The 21,415-nt window shown below is 24.1% G+C and overlaps 2 long non-coding RNA genes across 2 annotated transcripts in view; both read right to left on the bottom strand.

Moving 5' to 3' along the window:
• The window catches only part of LOC125774340 (uncharacterized), a 38,770-nt gene extending 21,242 nt beyond the window's left edge, over positions 1-17,528 (bottom strand). The window contains exon 1 of the long non-coding RNA XR_007420814.1: positions 17,489-17,528. This is a non-coding gene — a long non-coding RNA (uncharacterized LOC125774340). The remainder of the gene's footprint in view (positions 1-17,488) is intronic.
• On the bottom strand, positions 1,927-9,873 carry LOC125774339 (uncharacterized). The gene is made up of 3 exons (XR_007420813.1): positions 9,813-9,873; positions 3,521-3,555; positions 1,927-1,955 (listed from the first exon to the last, which is right to left on the bottom strand). It is a non-coding gene; the product is annotated as an uncharacterized LOC125774339 (long non-coding RNA).
• Positions 17,529-21,415: the final 3,887 nt, after the last annotated feature.

Raw genomic sequence — 21,415 nt, 5'->3', positions numbered from 1 at the left:
ACCTAACTTATACCAAAACTAACTTTTTCTAAAAAACCTAACTTATAACAAAACTAACTTTTTCTAAAAAACCTAACTTATACCAAAACTAACTTTTTCTAAAAAACCTAACTTATACCAATACTAACTTTTTCGAAAAAACCTAACTTATACCAAAACTAACTTTTTCGAAAAAACCTAACTCATACCAAAACTAACTTTTTCGAAAAAACCTAACTTATACCAAAACTAACTTTTTCTAAAAAACCTAACTTATACCAAAACTAACTTTTTCTAAAAAACCTAACTTATACCAAAACTCACTTTTTCTAAAAAACCTAACTTATACCAAAACTAACTTTTTCGAAAAAACCTAACTTATACCAAAACTAACTTTTTCGAAAAAACCTAACTTTTACCAAAACTAACTTATTCTAAAAAACCTAGCTTTTTCTCAAAAACCTAACTTATACCAAAATTAACTTTTTCTTAAAAACCTAACTTTTTCTAAAAAACCTAACTTATACCAAAACTAACTTTTTCGAAAAAACCTAACTTATACCAAAACTAACTTTTTCTTAAAAACCTAACTTATACCAAAACTAACTTTTTCGAAAAAACCTAACTTATACCAAAACTAACTTTTTCTAAAAAACCTTACTTTTTCGAAAAAACCTAACTTATACCAAAACTAACTTTTTCTAAAAAACCTAACTTATACCAAAACTAACTTTTTCTAAAAAACCTAACTTATACCAAAACTAACTTTTTCGAAAAAACCTAACTTTTACCAAAACTAACTTATTCTAAAAAACCTTACTTTTTCGAAAAAACCTAACTTATACCAAAACTAACTTTTTCTAAAAAACCTAACTTATACCAAAACTAACTTTTTCTAAAAAACCTAACTTATACCAAAACTAACTTTTTCTAAAAAACCTAACTTATACCAATACTAACTTTTTCGAAAAAACCTAACTTATACCAAAACTAACTTTTTCGAAAAAACCTAACTTATACCAAAACTTACTTTTTCTTAAAAACCTAACTCATACCAAAACTAACTTTTTCGAAAAAACCTAACTTATACCAAAACTAACTTTTTCTAAAAAACCTAACTTATACCAAAACTAACTTTTTCTAAAAAACCTAACTTATACCAAAACTAACTTTTTCGAAAAAACCTAACTTATACCAAAACTAACTTTTTCTTAAAAACCTAACTTATACCAAAACTAACTTTTTCGAAAAAACCTAACTTATACCAAAACTAACTTTTTCTAAAAAACCTTACTTTTTCGAAAAAACCTAACTTATACCAAAACTAACTTTTTCGAAAAAACCTAACTTTTACCAAAACTAACTTTTTCTTAAAAACCTAACTTATACCAAAACTAACTTTTTCGAAAAAACCTAATTTATACCAAAACTAACTTTTTCGAAAAAACCTAACTTATACCAAAACTAACTTTTTCTCAAAAACCTAACTTATACCAAAACTAACTTTTTCGAAAAAACCTAACTTATACCAAAACTAACATTTTCGAAAAAACCTAATTTATACCAAAACTAACTTTTTCTTAAAAACCTAACTTTTTCGAAAAAACCTAATTTATACCAAAACTAACTTTTCCTAAAAAACCTAACTTATACCAAAACTAACTTTTTCTAAAAAACCTAACTTATACCAAAACTAACTTTTTCTAAAAAACCTAACTTTTTCGAAAAAACCTAACTTATACCAAAACTAACTTTTTCTAAAAAACCTAACTTATACCAAAACTAACTTTTTCTAAAAAACCTAACTTATACCAAAACTAACTTTTTCTAAAAAACCTAACTTATACCAAAACTAACTTTTTCGAAAAAACCTAATTTATACCAAAACTAACTTTTTCCAAAAAACCTAACTTATACCAAAACTAACTTTTTCGAAAAAACCTAACTTATACCAAAACTAACTTTTTCGAAGAAACCTAACTTATACCAAAACTAACTTTTTCGAAAAAACCTAACTTATACCAAAACTAACTTTTTCTAAAAAACCTAACTTATACCAAAACTAACTTTTTCGAAAAAACCTAGTTTATACCAAAACTAACTTTTTCGAAAAAACCTAACTTATACCAAAACTAACTTTTTCTTAAAAACCTAACTTTTTCGAAAAAACCTAACTTATACCAAAACTAACTTTTTCTAAAAAACCTAACTTATACCAAAACTAACTTTTTCTCAAAAACCTAACTTATACCAAAACTAACCTTTTCATAAAAACCTAACTTATACCAAAACTAACTTTTTCGAAAAAACCTAATTTATACCAAAACTAACTTTTTCGAAAAAACCTAACTTATACCAAAACTAACTTTTTCTTAAAAACCTAACTTATACCAAAACTAACTTTTTCTAAAAAACCTAACTTATACCAAAACTAACTTTTTCTAAAAAACCTAACTTATACCAAAACTAACTTTTTCTAAAAAACCTTACTTTTTCGAAAAAACCTAACTTTTACCAAAACTAACTTTTTCGAAAAAACCTAACTTATACCAAAACTAACTTTTTCTAAAAAACCTAACTTATACCAAAACTAACTTTTTCGAAAAAACCTAACTTATACCAAAACTAACTTTTTCTAAAAAACCTAACTTATACCAAAACTAACTTTTTCTTAAAAACCTAACTTATACCAAAACTAACTTTTTCTAAAAAACCTAACTTATACCAAAACTAACTTTTTCATAAAAACCTAACTTATACCAAAACTAACTTTTTCGAAAAAACCTAACTTATACCAAAACTAACTTTTTCGAAAAAACCTAATTTATACCAAAACTAACTTTTTCTTAAAAACCTAACTTTTTCGAAAAAACCTAACTTATACCAAAACTAACTTTTTCGAAAAAACCTAATTTATACCAAAACTAACTTTTTCGAAAAAACCTAACTTATACCAAAACTAACTTTTTCTTAAAAACCTAACTTTTTCGAAAAAACCTAACTTATACAAAAACTAACTTTTTCTAAAAAACCTAACTTTTACCAAAACTAACTTTTTCTCAAAAACCTAACTTATACCAAAACTAAACTTTTCATAAAAACCTAACTTATACCAAAACTAACTTTTTCGAAAAAACCTAATTTATACCAAAACTAACTTTTTCGAAAAAACCTAACTTATACCAAAACTAACTTTTTCTTAAAAACCTTACTTTTTCGAAAAATCCTAACTTATACCAAAACTAACTTTTTCTAAAAAACCTAACTTATACCAAAACTAACTTTTTCTAAAAAACCTAACTTATACCAAAACTAACTTTTTCTAAAAAACCTAACTTATACCAAAACTAACTTTTTCTAAAAAACCTAACTTATACCAAAACTAACTTTTTCGAAAAAACCTAGTTTATACCAAAACTAACTTTTTCGAAAAAACCTAACTTATACCAAAACTAACTTTTTCTAAAAAACCTAACTTATACCAAAACTAACTTTTTCGAAAAAACCTAACTTATACCAAAACTAACTTTTTCTAAAAAACCTAACTTATACCAAAACTAACTTTTTCATAAAAACCTAACTTATACCAAAACTAACTTTTTCTTAAAAACCTAACTTTTACCAAAACTAACTTTTTCGAAAAAACCTAACTTTTTCATAAAAACCTAACTTATACCAAAACTAACTTTTTCTAAAAAACCTAACTTATACCAAAACTAACTTTTTCTCAAAAACCTAACTTATACCAAAACTAACTTTTTCGAAAAAACCTAACTTATACCAAAACTAACTTTTTCATAAAAACCTAACTTATACCAAAACTAACTTTTTCGAAAAAACCTAACTTTTTCATAAAAACCTAACTTATACCAAAACTAACTTTTTCGAAAAAACCTAACTTATACCAAAACTAACTTTTTCTTAAAAACCTAACTTATACCAAAACTAACTTTTTCTAAAAAAACCTAACTTATACCAAAACTAACTTTTTCGAAAAAACCTAATTTATACCAAAACTAACTTTTTCGAAAAAACCTAACTTATACCAAAACTAACTTTTTCTTAAAAACCTAACTTATACCAAAACTAACTTTTTCTAAAAAACCTAACTTATACCAAAACTAACTTTTTCTAAAAAACCTAACTTATACCAAAACTAACTTTTTCTAAAAAACCTTACTTTTTCGAAAAAACCTAACTTTTACCAAAACTAACTTTTTCGAAAAAACCTAACTTATAACAAAACTAACATTTTCTAAAAAACCTAACTTATACCAAAACTAACTTTTTCGAAAAAACCTAACTTATACCAAAACTAACTTTTTCTCAAAAACCTAACTTATACCAAAACTAACTTTTTCTTAAAAACCTAACTTATACCAAAACTAACTTTTTCTAAAAAACCTAACTTATACCAAAACTAACTTTTTCGAAAAAACCTAACTTATACCAAAACTAACTTTTTCTAAAAAACCTTACTTTTTCGAAAAAACCAAACTTTTACCAAAACTAACTTTTTCGAAAAAACCTAACTTATACCAGAACTAACTTTTTCGAAAAAACCTAACTTATACCAAAACTAACTTTTTCGAAAAAACCTAACTTTTACCAAAACTAACTTTTTCTAAAAAACCTAACTTATACCAAAATTAACTTTTTCGAAAAAACCTAACTTATACCAAAACTAACTTTTTCTTAAAAACCTAACTTATACCAAAACTAACTTTTTCGAAAAAACCTAACTTATACCAAAACTAACTTTTTCGAAAAAACCTAACTTTTACCAAAACTAACTTTTCTAAAAAACCTAACTTTTTCGAAAAAAACCTAACTTATACCAAAACTAACTTTTTCTTAAAAACCTAACTTATACCAAAACTAACTTTTTCGAAAAAACCTAATTTATACCAAAACTAACTTTTTCGAAAAAACCTAACTTATACCAAAACTAACTTTTTCTCAAAAACCTAACTTATACCAAAACTAACTTTTTCGAAAAAACCTAACTTTTTCTAAAAAACCTAACTTTTACCAAAACTAACTTATTATAAAAAACCTAACTTTTTCTCAAAAACCTAACTTATACCAAAACTAACTTTTTCTTAAAAACCTAACTTTTTCTTAAAAATCTAACTTTTTCTTAAAAACCTAACTTATACCAAAACTAACTTTTTCGAAAAAACCTAACTTATACCAAAACTAACTTTTTCTTAAAAACCTAACTTATACCAAAACTAACTTTTTCGAAAAAACCTAACTTTTTCGAAAAAACCTAACTTATACCAAAACTAGTTTTTTCTAAAAAACCTAACTTATACCAACACTAACTTTTTCTTAAAAACCTAACTTATACCAAAACTAACTTTTTCGAAAAAACCTAACTTATACCAAAACTAACTTTTTCTAAAAAACCTAACTTTTTCTAAAAAACCTAACTTATACCAAAACTAACTTTTTCGAAACAACCTAACTTATAAAAAACTTACTTTTTCTTAAAAACCTAACTTATACCAAAACTAACTTTTTCTAAAAAACCTAACTTATACCAAAACTAACTTTTTCGAAAAAACCTAACTTTTTCGAAAAAACCTAACTTTTACCAAAACTAACTTTTTCGAAAAAACCTAACTTATACCAAAACTAACTTTTTCGAAAAAACCAAACTTTTACCAAAAAACCTAACTTTTTCTAAAAAACCTAACTTATACCAAAACTAACTTTTTCTAAAAAACCTAACTTATACCAAAACTAACTTTTTCGAAAAAACCTAACTTTTTCGAAAAAACCTAACTTTTACCAAAACTTACTTTTTCGAAAAAACCTAACTTATACCAAAACTAACTTTTTCTAAAAAACCTTACTTTTTCGAAAAAACCTAACTTTTACCAAAACTAACTTTTTCGAAAAAACCTAACTTTTTCATAAAAACCTAACTTTTTCTTAAAAACCTAACTTATACCAAAACTAACTTTTTCGAAAAAACCTAACTTATACCAAAACTAACCTTTTCTTAGAAACCTAACTTATACCAAAACTAACTTTTTCTTAAAAACCTAACTTATACCAAAACTAACTTTTTCGAAAAAACCTAACTTATAAAAAAACTAACTTTTTCTAAAAAACCTAACTTATACCAAAACTAACTTTTTCGAAAAAACCTAACTTTTTCTTAAAAACCTAACTTATACCAAAACTAACTTTTTCGAAAAAACCTAACTTATACCAAAACTAACTTTTTCTTAAAAACCTAACTTATACCAAAACTAACTTTTTCGAAAAAACCTAACTTTTTCTTAAAAACCTAACTTATACCAAAACTAACTTTTTCTAAAAAACCTAACTTATACCAAAACTAACTTTTTCGAAAAAACCTAACTTATACCAATACTAACTTTTTCGAAAAAACCTAACTTATACCAAAACTAACTTTTTCGAAAAAACCTAACTCATACCAAAACTAACTTTTTCGAAAAAACCTAACTTATAAAAAAACTAACTTTTTCTAAAAAACCTAACTTATACCAAAACTAACTTTTTCGAAAAAACCTAACTTTTTCGAAAAAACCTAACTTTTACCAAAACTAACTTTTTCGAAAAAACCTAACTTTTTCATAAAAACCTAACTTATACCAAAACTAACTTTTTCTTAAAAACCTAACTTTTACCAAAACTAACTTTTTCGAAAAAAACTAACTTTTTCATAAAAACCTAACTTATACCAAAACTAACTTTTTCTTAAAAACCTAACTTTTACCAAAACTAACTTTTTCGAAAAAACCTAACTTTTTCATAAAAACCTAACTTATACCAAAACTAACTTTTTCAAAAAAACTTAACTTATACCAAAACTAACTTTTTCTTAAAAACCTAACTTATACCAAAACTAACTTTTTCTTAAAAACCTAACTTATACCAAAACTAACTTTTTCGAAAAAAACCTAACTTTTTCTTAAAAACCTAACTTATACCAAAACTAACTTTTTCTAAAAAACCTAACTTATACCAAAACTAACTTTTTCTAAAAAACCTAACTTATACCAAAACTAACTTTTTCTAAAAAAAACCTAACTTATACCAATACTAACTTTTTCGAAAAAACCTAATTTAAACCAAAACTAACTTTTTCGAAAAAACCTAACTTATACCAAAACTCACTTTTTCTAAAAAACCTAACTTTTTCTCAAAAACCTAACTTATACCAAAATTAACTTTTTCTTAAAAACCTAACTTTTTCTAAAAAACCTAACTTATACCAAAACTAACTTTTTCGAAAAAACCTAACTTATACCAAAACTAACTTTTTCTTAAAAACCTAACTTATACCAAAACTAACTTTTTCGAAAAAACCTAACTTATACCAAAACTAACTTTTTCTAAAAAACCTTACTTTTTCGAAAAAACCTAACTTTTACCAAAACTAACTTTTTCGAAAAAACCTAACTTTTTCATAAAAACCTAACTTATACCAAAACTAACTTTTTCGAAAAAACCTAACTTATACCAAAACTAACTTTTTCTTAAAAACCTAACTTATACCAAAACTAACTTTTTCTTAAAAACCTAACTTTTACCAAAACTAACTTTTTCGAAAAAACCTAACTTTTTCATAAAAACCTAACTTATACCAAAACTAACTTTTTCTTAAAAACCTAACTTTTACCAAAACTAACTTTTTCGAAAAAACCTAACTTTTTCATAAAAACCTAACTTATACCAAAACTAACTTTTTCTAAAAAACCTAACTTATAACAAAACTAACTTTTTCTAAAAAACCTAACTTATACCAAAACTAACTTTTTCTAAAAAACCTAACTTATACCAATACTAACTTTTTCGAAAAAACCTAACTTATACCAAAACTAACTTTTTCGAAAAAACCTAACTCATACCAATACTAACTTTTTCGAAAAAACCTAACTTATACCAAAACTAACTTTTTCTAAAAAACCTAACTTATACCAAAACTAACTTTTTCTAAAAAACCTAACTTATACCAAAACTCACTTTTTCTAAAAAACCTAACTTATACCAAAACTAACTTTTTCGAAAAAACCTAACTTATACCAAAACTAACTTTTTCGAAAAAACCTAACTTTTACCAAAACTAACTTATTCTAAAAAACCTAGCTTTTTCTCAAAAACCTAACTTATACCAAAATTAACTTTTTCTTAAAAACCTAACTTTTTCTAAAAAACCTAACTTATACCAAAACTAACTTTTTCGAAAAAACCTAACTTATACCAAAACTAACTTTTTCTTAAAAACCTAACTTATACCAAAACTAACTTTTTCGAAAAAACCTAACTTATACCAAAACTAACTTTTTCTAAAAAACCTTACTTTTTCGAAAAAACCTAACTTTTTCATAAAAACCTAACTTATACCAAAACTAACTTTTTCGAAAAAACCTAACTTATACCAAAACTAACTTTTTCTTAAAAACCTAACTTTTACCAAAACTAACTTTTTCGAAAAAACCTAACTTTTTCATAAAAACCTAACTTATACCAAAACTAACTTTTTCTTAAAAACCTAACTTTTACCAAAACTAACTTTTTCGAAAAAACCTAACTTTTTCTAAAAACCTAACTTATACCAAAACTAACTTTTTCGAAAAAACCTAACTTATACCAAAACTAACTTTTTCTAAAAAACCTAACTTATACCAAAACTAACTTTTTCGAAAAAACCTAACTTATACCAAAACTAACTTTTTCGAAAAAACCTAACTTATACCAAAACTAACTTTTTCTCAAAAACCTAACTTATACCAAAACTAACTTTTTTGAAAAAACCTAACTTATACCAAAACTAACTTTTTCGAAAAAACCTAACTTTTTCTAAAAAACCTAACTTTTACCAAAACTAACTTATTCTAAAAAACCTAACTTTTTCGAAAAAACCTAACTTATACCAAAACTAACTTTTTCTTAAAAACCTAACTTTTTCTTAAAAATCTAACTTTTTCTTAAAAACCTAACTTATACCAAAACTAACTTTTTCGAAAAAACCTAACTTATACCAAAACTAACTTTTTCTTAAAAACCTAACTTATACCAAAACTTACTTTTTCTTAAAAACCTAACTTTTTCGAAAAAACCTAACTTTTTCGAAAAAACCTAACTTTTACCAAAACTAACTTTTTCGAAAAAACCTAACTTATACCAAAACTAACTTTTTCTAAAAAACCTAACTTTTTCTAAAAAACCTAACTTTTACCAAAACTAACTTTTTCGAAAAAACCTAACTTATACCAAAACTAACTTTTTCGAAAAAACCTAACTTATACCAAAACTAACTTTTTCGAAAAAAACCTAACTTTTTCTTAAAAACCTAACTTATACCAAAACTTACTTTTTCTCAAAAACCTAACTTATACCAAAATTAACTTTTTCGAAAAAACCTAACTTTTTCTAAAAAACCTAACTTTTACCAAAACTAACTTTTTCTAAAAAACCTAACTTATACCAAAACTAACTTTTTCGAAAAAACCTAACTTTTTCTTAAAAACCTAACTTATACCAAAACTAACTTTTTCGAAAAAACCTAACTTATACCAAAACTAACTTTTTCGAAAAAACCTAACTTATACCAAAACTAACTTTTTCGAAAAAACCTAACTTATACCAAAACTAACTTTTTCTTAAAAACCTAACTTATACCAAAACTAACTTTTTCGAAAAAACCTAACTTTTTCTAAAAAACCTAACTTTTACCAAAACTAACTTATTCTAAAAAACCTAACTTTTTCTCAAAAACCTAACTTATACCAAAACTAACTTTTTCTTAAAAACCTAACTTTTTCTTAAAAATCTAACTTTTTCTTAAAAACCTAACTTATACCAAAACTAACTTTTTCGAAAAAACCTTACTTATACCAAAACTAACTTTTTCTTAAAAACCTAACTTATACCAAAACTTACTTTTTCTTAAAAACCTAACTTTTTCGAAAAAACCTAACTTTTTCGAAAAAACCTAACTTTTACCAAAACTAACTTTTTCGAAAAAACCTAACTTATACCAAAACTAACTTTTTCTAAAAAACCTAACTTTTTCTAAAAAACCTAACTTTTACCAAAACTAACTTTTTCTAAAAAACCTAACTTATACCAAAACTTACTTTTTCCCAAAAACCTAACTTATACCAAAATTAACTTTTTCGAAAAAACCTAACTTATACCAAAACTAACTTTTTCGAAAAAACCTAACTTATACCAAAACTAACTTTTTCGAAAAAACCTAACTTTTTCTTAAAAACCTAACTTATACCAAAACTTACTTTTTCTCAAAAACCTAACTTATACCAAAATTAACTTTTTCGAAAAAACCTAACTTTTTCTAAAAAACCTAACTTTTACCAAAACTAACTTTTTCTAAAAAACCTAACTTATACCAAAACTAACTTTTTCTAAAAAACCTAACTTTTACCAAAACTAACTTTTTCGAAAAAACCTAACTTATACCAAAACTAACTTTTTCGAAAAAACCTAACTTATACCAAAACTAACTTTTTCGAAAAAACCTAACTTTTTCTTAAAAACCTAACTTATACCAAAACTTACTTTTTCTCAAAAACCTAACTTATACCAAAACTAACTTTTTCTTAAAAACCTAACTTTTTCGAAAAAACCTAACTTATACCAAAACTAACTTTTTCTAAAAAACCTAACTTTTTCTTAAAAACCTAACTTATACCAAAACTAACTTTTTCTTAAAAACCTAACTTATACCAAAACTAACTTTTTCGAAAAAACCTAACTTTTTCGAAAAAACCTAACTTTTACCAAAACTAACTTTTTCGAAAAAACCTAACTTATAAAAAAACTAACTTTTTCGAAAAAACCTAACTTATACCAAAACTCACTTTTTCTAAAAAACCTAACTTTTTCTAAAAAACCTAACTTTTACCAAAACTAACTTTTTCTAAAAAACCTAACTTATACCAAAACTAACTTTTTCGAAAAAACCTAACTTTTTCTTAAAAACCTAACTTATACCAAAACTAACTTTTTCGAAAAAACCTAACTTATACCAAAACTAACTTTTTCGAAAAAACCTAACTTATACCAAAACTAACTTTTTCGAAAAAACCTAACTTATACCAAAACTAACTTTTTCGAAAAAACCTAACTTATACCAAAACTAACTTTTTCGAAAAAACCTAACTTATACCAAAACTAACTTTTTCTAAAAAACCTAACTTATACCAAAACTAACTTTTTCTAAAAAACCTAACTTATACCAAAACTAACTTTTTCATAAAAACCTAACTTATACCAAAACTAACTTTTTCTTAAAAACCTAACTTATACCAAAACTAACTTTTTCGAAAAAACCTAACTTATACCAAAACTAACTTTTTCTAAAAAAACCTTACTTTTTCGAAAAAACCTAACTTTTACCAAAACTAACTTTCTCGAAAAAACCTAATTTTTTCATAAAAACCTAACTTATACCAAAACTAACTTTTTCGAAAAAACCTAACTTTTTCTCAAAAACCTAACTTTTTCTCAAAAACCTAACTTTTACCAAAACTAACTTTTTCGAAAAAACCTAACTTATACCAAAACTAACTTTTTCGAAAAAACCTAACTTATACCAAAACTAACTTTTTCGAAAAAACCTAACTTTTTCTAAAAAACCTAACTTATACCAAAACTAACTTTTTCTCAAAAACCTAACTTATACCAAAACTAACTTTTTCTAAAAAACCTTACTTTTTCGAAAAAACCTAACTTTTACCAAAACTAACTTTTTCGAAAAAACCTAACTTTTTCATAAAAACCTAACTTATACCAAAACTAACTTTTTCGAAAAAACCTAACTTTTTCTCAAAAACCTAACTTTTACCAAAACTAACTTTTTCTTAAAAACCTAACTTATACCAAAACTAACTTTTTCGAAAAAACCTAACTTATACCAAAACTAACTTTTTCTAAAAAACCTAACTTATACCAAAACTAACTTTTTCTAAAAAACCTAACTTATACCAAAACTAACTTTTTCATAAAAACCTAACTTATACCAAAACTAACTTTTTCTTAAAAACCTAACTTATACCAAAACTAACTTTTTCGAAAAAACCTAACTTATACCAAAACTAACTTTTTCTAAAAAAACCTTACTTTTTCGAAAAAACCTAACTTTTACCAAAACTAACTTTCTCGAAAAAACCTAATTTTTTCATAAAAACCTAACTTATACCAAAACTAACTTTTTCGAAAAAACCTAACTTTTTCTCAAAAACCTAACTTTTTCTCAAAAACCTAACTTTTACCAAAACTAACTTTTTCTTAAAAACCTAACTTAAACCAAAACTAACTTTTTCGAAAAAACCTAACTTATACCAAAACTAACTTTTTCTAAAAAACCTAACTTATACCAAAACTAACTTTTTCTAAAAAACCTAACTTATACCAAAACTAACTTTTTCTAAAAAACCTAACTTATACCAAAACTAACTTTTTCGAAAAAACCTAATTTATACCAAAACTAACTTTTTCGAAAAAACCTAACTTATACCAAAACTAACTTTTTCTCAAAAACCTAACTTATACCAAAACTAACTTTTTCGAAAAAACCTAACTTATACCAAAACTAACTTTTTCTTAAAAACCTAACTTATACCAAAACTAACTTTTTCGAAAAAACCTAACTTATACCAAAACTAACTTTTTCGAAAAAACCTAACTTTTTCTCAAAAACCTAACTTATACCAAAACTAACTTTTTCTTAAAAACCTAACTTATACCAAAACTAACTTTTTCGAAAAAACCTAATTTATACCAAAACTAACTTTTTCGAAAAAACCTAACTTATACCAAAACTAACTTTTTCGAAAAAACCTAACTTATACCAAAACTAACTTTTTCGAAAAAACCTAATTTATACCAAAACTAACTTTTTCTTAAAAACCTAACTTTTTCGTAAAAACCTAACTTATACCAAAACTAACTTTTTCGAAAAAACCTAACTTATACCAAAACTAACTTTTTCTAAAAAACCTAACTAATACCAAAACTAACTTTTTCTAAAAAACCTAACTTTTTCTAAAAATCCTAACTTTTACCAAAACTAACTTTTTCTAAAAAACCTAACTTATACCAAAACTAACTTTTTCGAAAAAACCTAACTTATACCAAAACTAACTTTTTCTAAAAAACCTAACTTATACCAAAACTAACTTTTTCGAAAAAACCTAACTTATACCAAAACTAACTTTTTCGAAAAAACCTAACTTATACCAAAACTAACTTTTTCTCAAAAACCTAACTTATACCAAAACTAACCTTTTCATAAAAACCTAACTTATACCAAAACTAACTTTTTCGAAAAAACCTAACTTATGCCAAAACTAACTTTTTCGAAAAAACCTAACTTATACCAAAACTAACTTTTTCTAAAAAACCTTACTTTTTCGAAAAAACCTAACTTTTACCAAAACTAACTTTTTCGAAAAAACCTAACTTTTTCATAAAAACCTAACTTATACCAAAACTAACTTTTTCGAAAAAACCTAACTTATACCAAAACAAACTTTTTCTTAAAAACCTAACTTTTACCAAAACTAACTTTTTCGAAAAAACCTAACTTATACCAAAACTAACTTTTTCGAAAAAACCTAACTTATACCAAAACTAACTTTTTCTTAAAAACCTAACTTATACCAAAACTAACTTTTTCTTAAAAACCTAACTTATACCAAAACTAACTTTTTCGAAAAAACCTAACTTATACCAAAACTAACTTTTTCTAAAAAACCTTACTTTTACCAAAACTAACTTTTTCGAAAAAACCTAACTTATACCAAAACTAACTTTTTCGAAAAAACCTAACTTATACCAAAACTAACTTTTTCTTAAAAACCTAACTTATACCAAAACTAACTTTTTCGAAAAAACCTAACTTATACCAAAACTAACTTTTTCTAAAAAACCTAACTTATACCAAAACTAACTTTTTCGAAAAAACCTAACTTATACCAAAACTAACTTTTTCGAAAAAACCTAACTTATACCAAAACTAACTTTTTCTTAAAAACCTAACTTATACCAAAACTAACTTTTTCGAAAAAACCTAACTTATACCAAAACTAACTTTTTCGAAAAAACCTAACTTATACCAAAACTAACTTTTTCGAAAAAACCTAACTTATACCAAAACTAACTTTTTCGAAAAAACCTAACTTATACCAAAACTAACTTTTTCGAAAAAACCTAACTTATACCAAAACTAACTTTTTCTTAAAAACCTAACTTATACCAAAACTAACTTTTTCGAAAAAACCTAACTTATACCAAAACTAACTTTTTCGAAAAAACCTAACTTATACCAAAACTAACTTTTTCTAAAAAACCTTACTTTTACCAAAACTAACTTTTTCGAAAAAACCTAACTTATACCAAAACTAACTTTTTCGAAAAAACCTAACTTATACCAAAACTAACTTTTTCTCAAAAACCTAACTTATAAAAAAACTAACTTTTTCGAAAAAACCTAACTTATACCAAAACTCACTTTTTCTAAAAAACCTAACTTTTTCTAAAAAACCTAACTTTTACCAAAACTAACTTTTTCTAAAAAACCTAACTTATACCAAAACTAACTTTTTCGAAAAAACCTAACTTATACCAAAACTAACTTTTTCGAAAAAACCTAATTTATACCAAAACTAACTTTTTCGAAAAAACCTAACTTATACCAAAACTAACTTTTTCGAAAAAACCTAACTTATACCAAAATTAACTTTTTCTAAAAAACCTAACTTATACCAAAACTAACTTTTTCTCAAAAACCTAACTTATACCAAAACTAACTTTTTCGAAAAAACCTAACTTATACCAAAACTAACTTTTTCGAAAAAACCTAACTTATACCAAAACTAACTTTTTCTAAAAAACCTTACTTTTTCGAAAAAACCTAACTTTTACCAAAACTAACTTTTTCGAAAAAACCTAACTTATACCAAAACTAACTTTTTCTCAAAAACCTAACTTATACCAAAACTAACTTTTTCTTAAAAACCTAACTTATACCAAAACTAACTTTTTCGAAAAAACCTAACTTATACCAAAACTAACTTTTTCTAAAAAACCTTACTTTTTCGAAAAAACCTAACTTTTACCAAAACTAACTTTTTCGAAAAAACCTAACTTTTTCATAAAAACCTAACTTATACCAAAACTAACTTTTTCGAAAAAACCTAACTTATACCAAAACTAACTTTTTCTTAAAAACCTAACTTATACCAAAACTAACTTTTTCTAAAAAACCTAACTTATACCAAAACTAACTTTTTCGAAAAAACCTTACTTTTTCGACAAAACCTAACTTTTAAAAAAACTAATTTTTTCGAAAAAACCTAACTTTTACCAAAACTAACTTTTTCTAAAAAACCTAACTTTTTCGAAAAAACCTTACTTTTTCGAAAAAACCTAACTTTTACCAAAACTAACTTTTTCTTAAAAACCTAACTTTTTCTCAAAAACCTAACTTATACCAAAACTAACTTTTTCGAAAAAACCTAACTTATACCAAAACTAACTTTTTTGAAAAAACCTAACTTATACCAAAACTAACTTTTTCGAAAAAACCTAACTTATACCAAAACTAACTTTTTCGAAAAAACCTAACTTATACCAAAACTAACTTTTTCTAAAAAACCTTACTTTTTCGAAAAAACCTAACTTTTACCAAAACTAACTTTTTCGAAAAAACCTAACTTTTTCATAAAAACCTAACTTATACCAAAACTAACTTTTTCGAAAAAACCTAACTTATACCAAAACTAACTTTTTCTTAAAAACCTAACTTATACCAAAACTAACTTTTTCGAAAAAAACCTAACTTATACCAAAACTAACTTTTTCGAAAAAACCTTACTTTTTCGACAAAACCTAACTTTTAAAAAAACTAATTTTTTCGAAAAAACCTAACTTTTACCAAAACTAACTTTTTCTAAAAAACCTAACTTTTTCGAAAAAACCTTACTTTTTCGAAAAAACCTAACTTTTACCAAAACTAACTTTTTCTTAAAAACCTAACTTTTTCTCAAAAACCTAACTTATACCAAAACTAACTTTTTCGAAAAAACCTAACTTATACCAAAACTAACTTTTTTGAAAAAACCTAACTTATACCAAAACTAACTTTTTCGAAAAAACCTAACTTTTTCTAAAAAACCTAACTTTTACCAAAACTAACTTATTATAAAAAACCTAACTTTTTCTCAAAAACCTAACTTATACCAAAACTAACTTTTTCTTAAAAACCTAACTTTTTCTTAAAAATCTAACTTTTTCTTAAAAACCTAACTTATACCAAAACTAACTTTTTCGAAAAAACCTAACTTATACCAAAACTAACCTTTTCTTAGAAACCTAACTTATACCAAAACTAACTTTTCCTTAAAAACCTAACTTATACCAAAACTAACTTTTTCGAAAAAACCTAACTTATAAAAAAACTAACTTTTTCGAAAAAACCTAACTTATACCAAAACTAACTTTTTCGAAAAAACCTAACTTATACCAAAACTAACTTTTTCGAAAAAACCTAACTTATACCAAAACTAACTTTTTCGAAAAAACCTAACTTTTACCAAAACTAACTTATTCTAAAAAACCTAACTTTTTCTCAAAAACCTAACTTTTACCAAAACTAACTTTTTCGAAAAAACCTAACTTTTTCATAAAAACCTAACTTATACCAAAACTAACTTTTTCGAAAAAACCTAACTTATACCAAAACTAACTTTTTCTAAAAAACCTTACTTTTTCGAAAAAACCTAACTTTTACCAAAACTAACTTTTTCGAAAAAACCTAACTTTTTCATAAAAACCTAACTTATACCAAAACTAACTTTTTCGAAAAAACCTAACTTATACCAAAACTAACTTTTTCTTAAAAACCTAACTTTTACCAAAACTAACTTTTTCGAAAAAACCTAACTTTTTCATAAAAACCTAACTTATACCAAAACTAACTTTTTCTAAAAAACCAAACTTATACCAAAACTAACTTTATCGGAAAAACCTAACTTATACCAAAACTAACTTTTTCATAAAAACCTAACTTATACCAAAACTAACTTTTTCGAAAAAACCTAACTTTTTCATAAAAACCTAACTTATACCAAAACTAACTTTTTCGAAAAAACCTAACTTATACCAAAACTAACTTTTTCTTAAAAACCTAACTTATACCAAAACTAACTTTTTCGAAAAAACTTAACTTATAACAAAACTAACTTTTTCGAAAAAACCTAATTTATACCAAAACTAACTTTTTCGAAAAAACCTAACTTATATCAAAACTAACTTTTTCGAAAAAACCTAACTTATACCAAAACTAACTTTTTCTAAAAAACCTAACTTATACCAAAACTAACTTTTTCTCAAAAACCTAACTTATACCAAAACTAACTTTTTCTTAAAAACCTAACTTATACCAAAACTAACTTTTTCTTAAAAACCTAACTTATACCAAAACTAACTTTTTCTAAAAAACCTAACTTATACCAAAACTAACTTTTTCTTAAAAACCTAACTTATACCGAAACAAACTTTTTCGAAAAAACCTAACTTATACCAAAACTAACTTTTTCTAAAAAACCTTACTTTTTCGAAAAAACCTAACTTTTACCAAAACTTACTTTTTCTCAAAAACCTAACTTTTTCATAAAAACCTAACTTATACCAAAACTAACTTTTTCTTAAAAACCTAACTTATACCAAAACTAACTTTTTCGAAAAAACCTAACTTATACCAAAACTAACTTTTTCGAAAAAACCTAACTTATACCAAAACTAACTTTTTCGAAAAAACCTAACTTATACCAAAACTAACTTTTTCGAAAAAACCTAACTTATACCAAAACTAACTTTTTCGAAAAAACCTAACTTATACCAAAACTAACTTTTTCGAAAAAACCTAACTTATACCAAAACTAACTTTTTCTTAAAAACCTAACTTTTACCAAAACTAACTTTTTCGAAAAAACCTAACTTTTAAGAAAAAACCCAACTTATACCAAAACTAACTTTTTCTCAAAAACCTAACTTATACCAAAACTAACTTTTTCTTAAAAACCTAACTTATACCAAAACTAACTTTTTCGAAAAAACCTAACTTTTTCGAAAAAACCTAACTTATACCAAAACTAACTTTTTCGAAAAAACCTAACTTATACCAAAACTAACTTTATCTTAAAAACTTAACTTATACCAAAACTAACTTTTTCTTAAAAACCTAACTTATACCAAAACTAACTTTTTCGAAAAAACCTAACTTTTTGGAAAAAACTTATACCAAAACTAACTTTTTCTAAAAAACCTTACTTTTTCGAAAAAACCTAACTTTTACCAAAACTAACTTTTTCGAAAAAACCTAACTTTTTCATAAAAACCTAACTTATACCAAAACTAACTTTTTCGAAAAAACCTTACTTTTTCGAAAAAACCTTACTTTTTCGAAAAAACCTAACTTTTACCAAAACTAACTTTTTCTTAAAAACCTAACTTTTTCGAAAAAACCTTACTTTTTCGAAAAAACCTAACTTTTACCAAAACTAACTTTTTCTTAAAAACCTAACTTTTTCTCAAAAACCTAACTTATACCAAAACTAACTTTTTCGAAAAAACCTAACTTATACCAAAACTAACTTTTTTGAAAAAACCTAACTTATACCAAAACTAACTTTTTTGAAAAAACCTAACTTATACCAAAACTAACTTTTTCGAAAAAACCTAACTTTTTCTAAAAAACCTAACTTTTACCAAAACTAACTTATTATAAAAAACCTAACTTTTTCTCAAAAACCTAACTTATACCAAAACTAACTTTTTCTTAAAAACCTAACTTTTTCTTAAAAATCTAACTTTTTCTTAAAAACCTAACTTATACCAAAACTAACTTTTTCGAAAAAACCTAACTTATACCAAAACTAACTTTTTCTAAAAAACCTTACTTTTTCGAAAAAACCTAACTTATACCAAAACTAACTTTTTCGAAAAAACCTAACTTATACCAAAACTAACTTTTTCTCAAAAACCTAACTTATACCAAAACTAACTTTTTCTTAAAAACCTAACTTATACCAAAACTAACTTTTTCGAAAAAACCTAACTTATACCAAAACTAACTTTTTCTAAAAAACCTTACTTTTTCGAAAAAACCTAACTTTTACCAAAACTAACTTTTTCGAAAAAACCTAACTTTTTCATAAAAACCTAACTTATACCAAAACTAACTTTTTCTTAAAAACCTAACTTATACCAAAACTAACTTTTTCGAAAAAACCTAACTTTTTCATAAAAACCTAACTTATACCAAAACTAGCTTTTTTCGAAAAAACCTAACTTATACCAAAACTAACTTTTTCTAAAAAACCTTACTTTTTCGAAAAAACCTAACTTTTACCAAAACTAACTTATTATAAAAAACCTAACTTTTTCTCAAAAACCTAACTTATACCAAAACTAACTTTTTCTTAAAAACCTAACTTTTTCTTAAAAATCTAACTTTTTCTTAAAAACCTAACTTATACCAAAACTAACTTTTTCGAAAAAACCTAACTTATACCAAAACTAACTTTTTCTAAAAAACCTTACTTTTTCGAAAAAACCTAACTTTTACCAAAACTAACTTTTTCGAAAAAACCTAACTTTTTCATAAAAACCTAACTTATACCAAAACTAACTTTTTCGAAAAAACCTAACTTATACCAAAACTAACTTTTTCTTAAAAACCTAACTTTTTCATATAAACCTAACTTTTACCAAAACTAACTTTTTCTAAAAAACCTAACTTATACCAAAACTAACTTTTTCTAAAAAACCTTACTTTTTCGAAAAAACCTAACTTTTACCAAAACTAACTTTTTCTTAAAAACCTAACTTTTTCTCAAAAACCTAACTTATACCAAAACTAACTTTTTCGAAAAAACCTAACTTATACCAAAACTAACTTTTTTGAAAAAACCTAACTTATACCAAAACTAACTTTTTCGAAAAAACCTAACTTTTTCTAAAAAACCTAACTTTTACCAAAACTAACTTATTATAAAAAACCTAACTTTTTCTCAAAAACCTAACTTATACTAAAACTAACTTTTTCTTAAAAACCTAACTTTTTCTTAAAAATCTAACTTTTTCTTAAAAACCTAACTTTTACCAAAACTAACTTTTTCGAAAAAACCTAACTTATACCAAAACTAACTTTTTCTCAAAAACCTAACTTATACCTAAACTAACTTTTTCTTAAAAACCTAACTTATACCAAAACTAACTTTTTCGACAAAACCTAACTTTTAAAAAAACTAATTTTTTCGAAAAAACCTAACTTTTACCAAAACTAACTTTTTCTAAAAAACCAAACTTTTTCGAAAAAACCTTACTTTTTCGAAAAAACCTAACTTTTACCAAAACTAACTTTTTCTTAAAAACCTAACTTTTTCTCAAAAACCTAACTTATACCAAAACTAACTTTTTCGAAAAAACCTAACTTATACCAAAACTAACTTTTTTGAAAAAACCTAACTTATACCAAAACTAACTTTTTCGAAAAAACCTAACTTTTTCTAAAAAACCTAACTTTTACCAAAACTAACTTATTATAAAAAACCTAACTTTTTCTCAAAAACCTAACTTATACCAAAACTAACTTTTTCTAAAAAACCTAACTTTTTCTTAAAAATCTAACTTTTTCTTAAAAACCTAACTTATACCAAAACTAACTTTTTCGAAAAAAAATAACTTATACCAAAACTAACTTTTTCTCAAAAACCTAACTTATACCAAAACTAACTTTTTCTTAAAAACCTAACTTATACCAAAACTAACTTTTTCGAAAAAACCTAACTTATACCAAAACTAACTTTTTCTAAAAAACCTTACTTTTTCGAAAAAACCTAACTTTTACCAAAACTAACTTTTTCTAAAAAACCTAACTTTTTCTTAAAAACCTAACTTATACCAAAACTAACTTTTTCGAAAAAACCTTACTTTTTCGAAAAAACCTAACTTTTACCAAAACTAACTTTTTCTTAAAAACCTAACTTTTTCTCAAAAACCTAACTTATACCAAAACTAACTTTTTCGAAAAAACCTAACTTATACCAAAACTAACTTTTTTGAAAAAACCTAACTTATACCAAAACTAACTTTTTCGAAAAAACCTAACTTTTTCTAAAAAACCTAACTTTTACCAAAACTAACTTATTATAAAAAACCTAACTTTTTCTCAAAAACCTAACTTATACCAAAACTAACTTTTTCTTAAAAACCTAACTTATACCAAAACTAACTTTTAAGAAAAAACCCAACTTATACCAAAACTAACTTTTTCGAAAAAACCTAACTTGTACCAAAACTAACTTTTTCTTAAAAACCTAACTTATACCAAAACTAACTTTTTCTAAAAAAACCTAACTTATAC

This window comes from Anopheles funestus, unplaced genomic scaffold (genome assembly GCF_943734845.2).
Source record: "Anopheles funestus unplaced genomic scaffold, idAnoFuneDA-416_04 scaffold_164_ctg1, whole genome shotgun sequence".
NCBI classification, from domain to species: domain Eukaryota; kingdom Metazoa; phylum Arthropoda; class Insecta; order Diptera; family Culicidae; genus Anopheles; species Anopheles funestus.
This window is presented reverse-complemented; position numbering and strand designations above follow the sequence as displayed.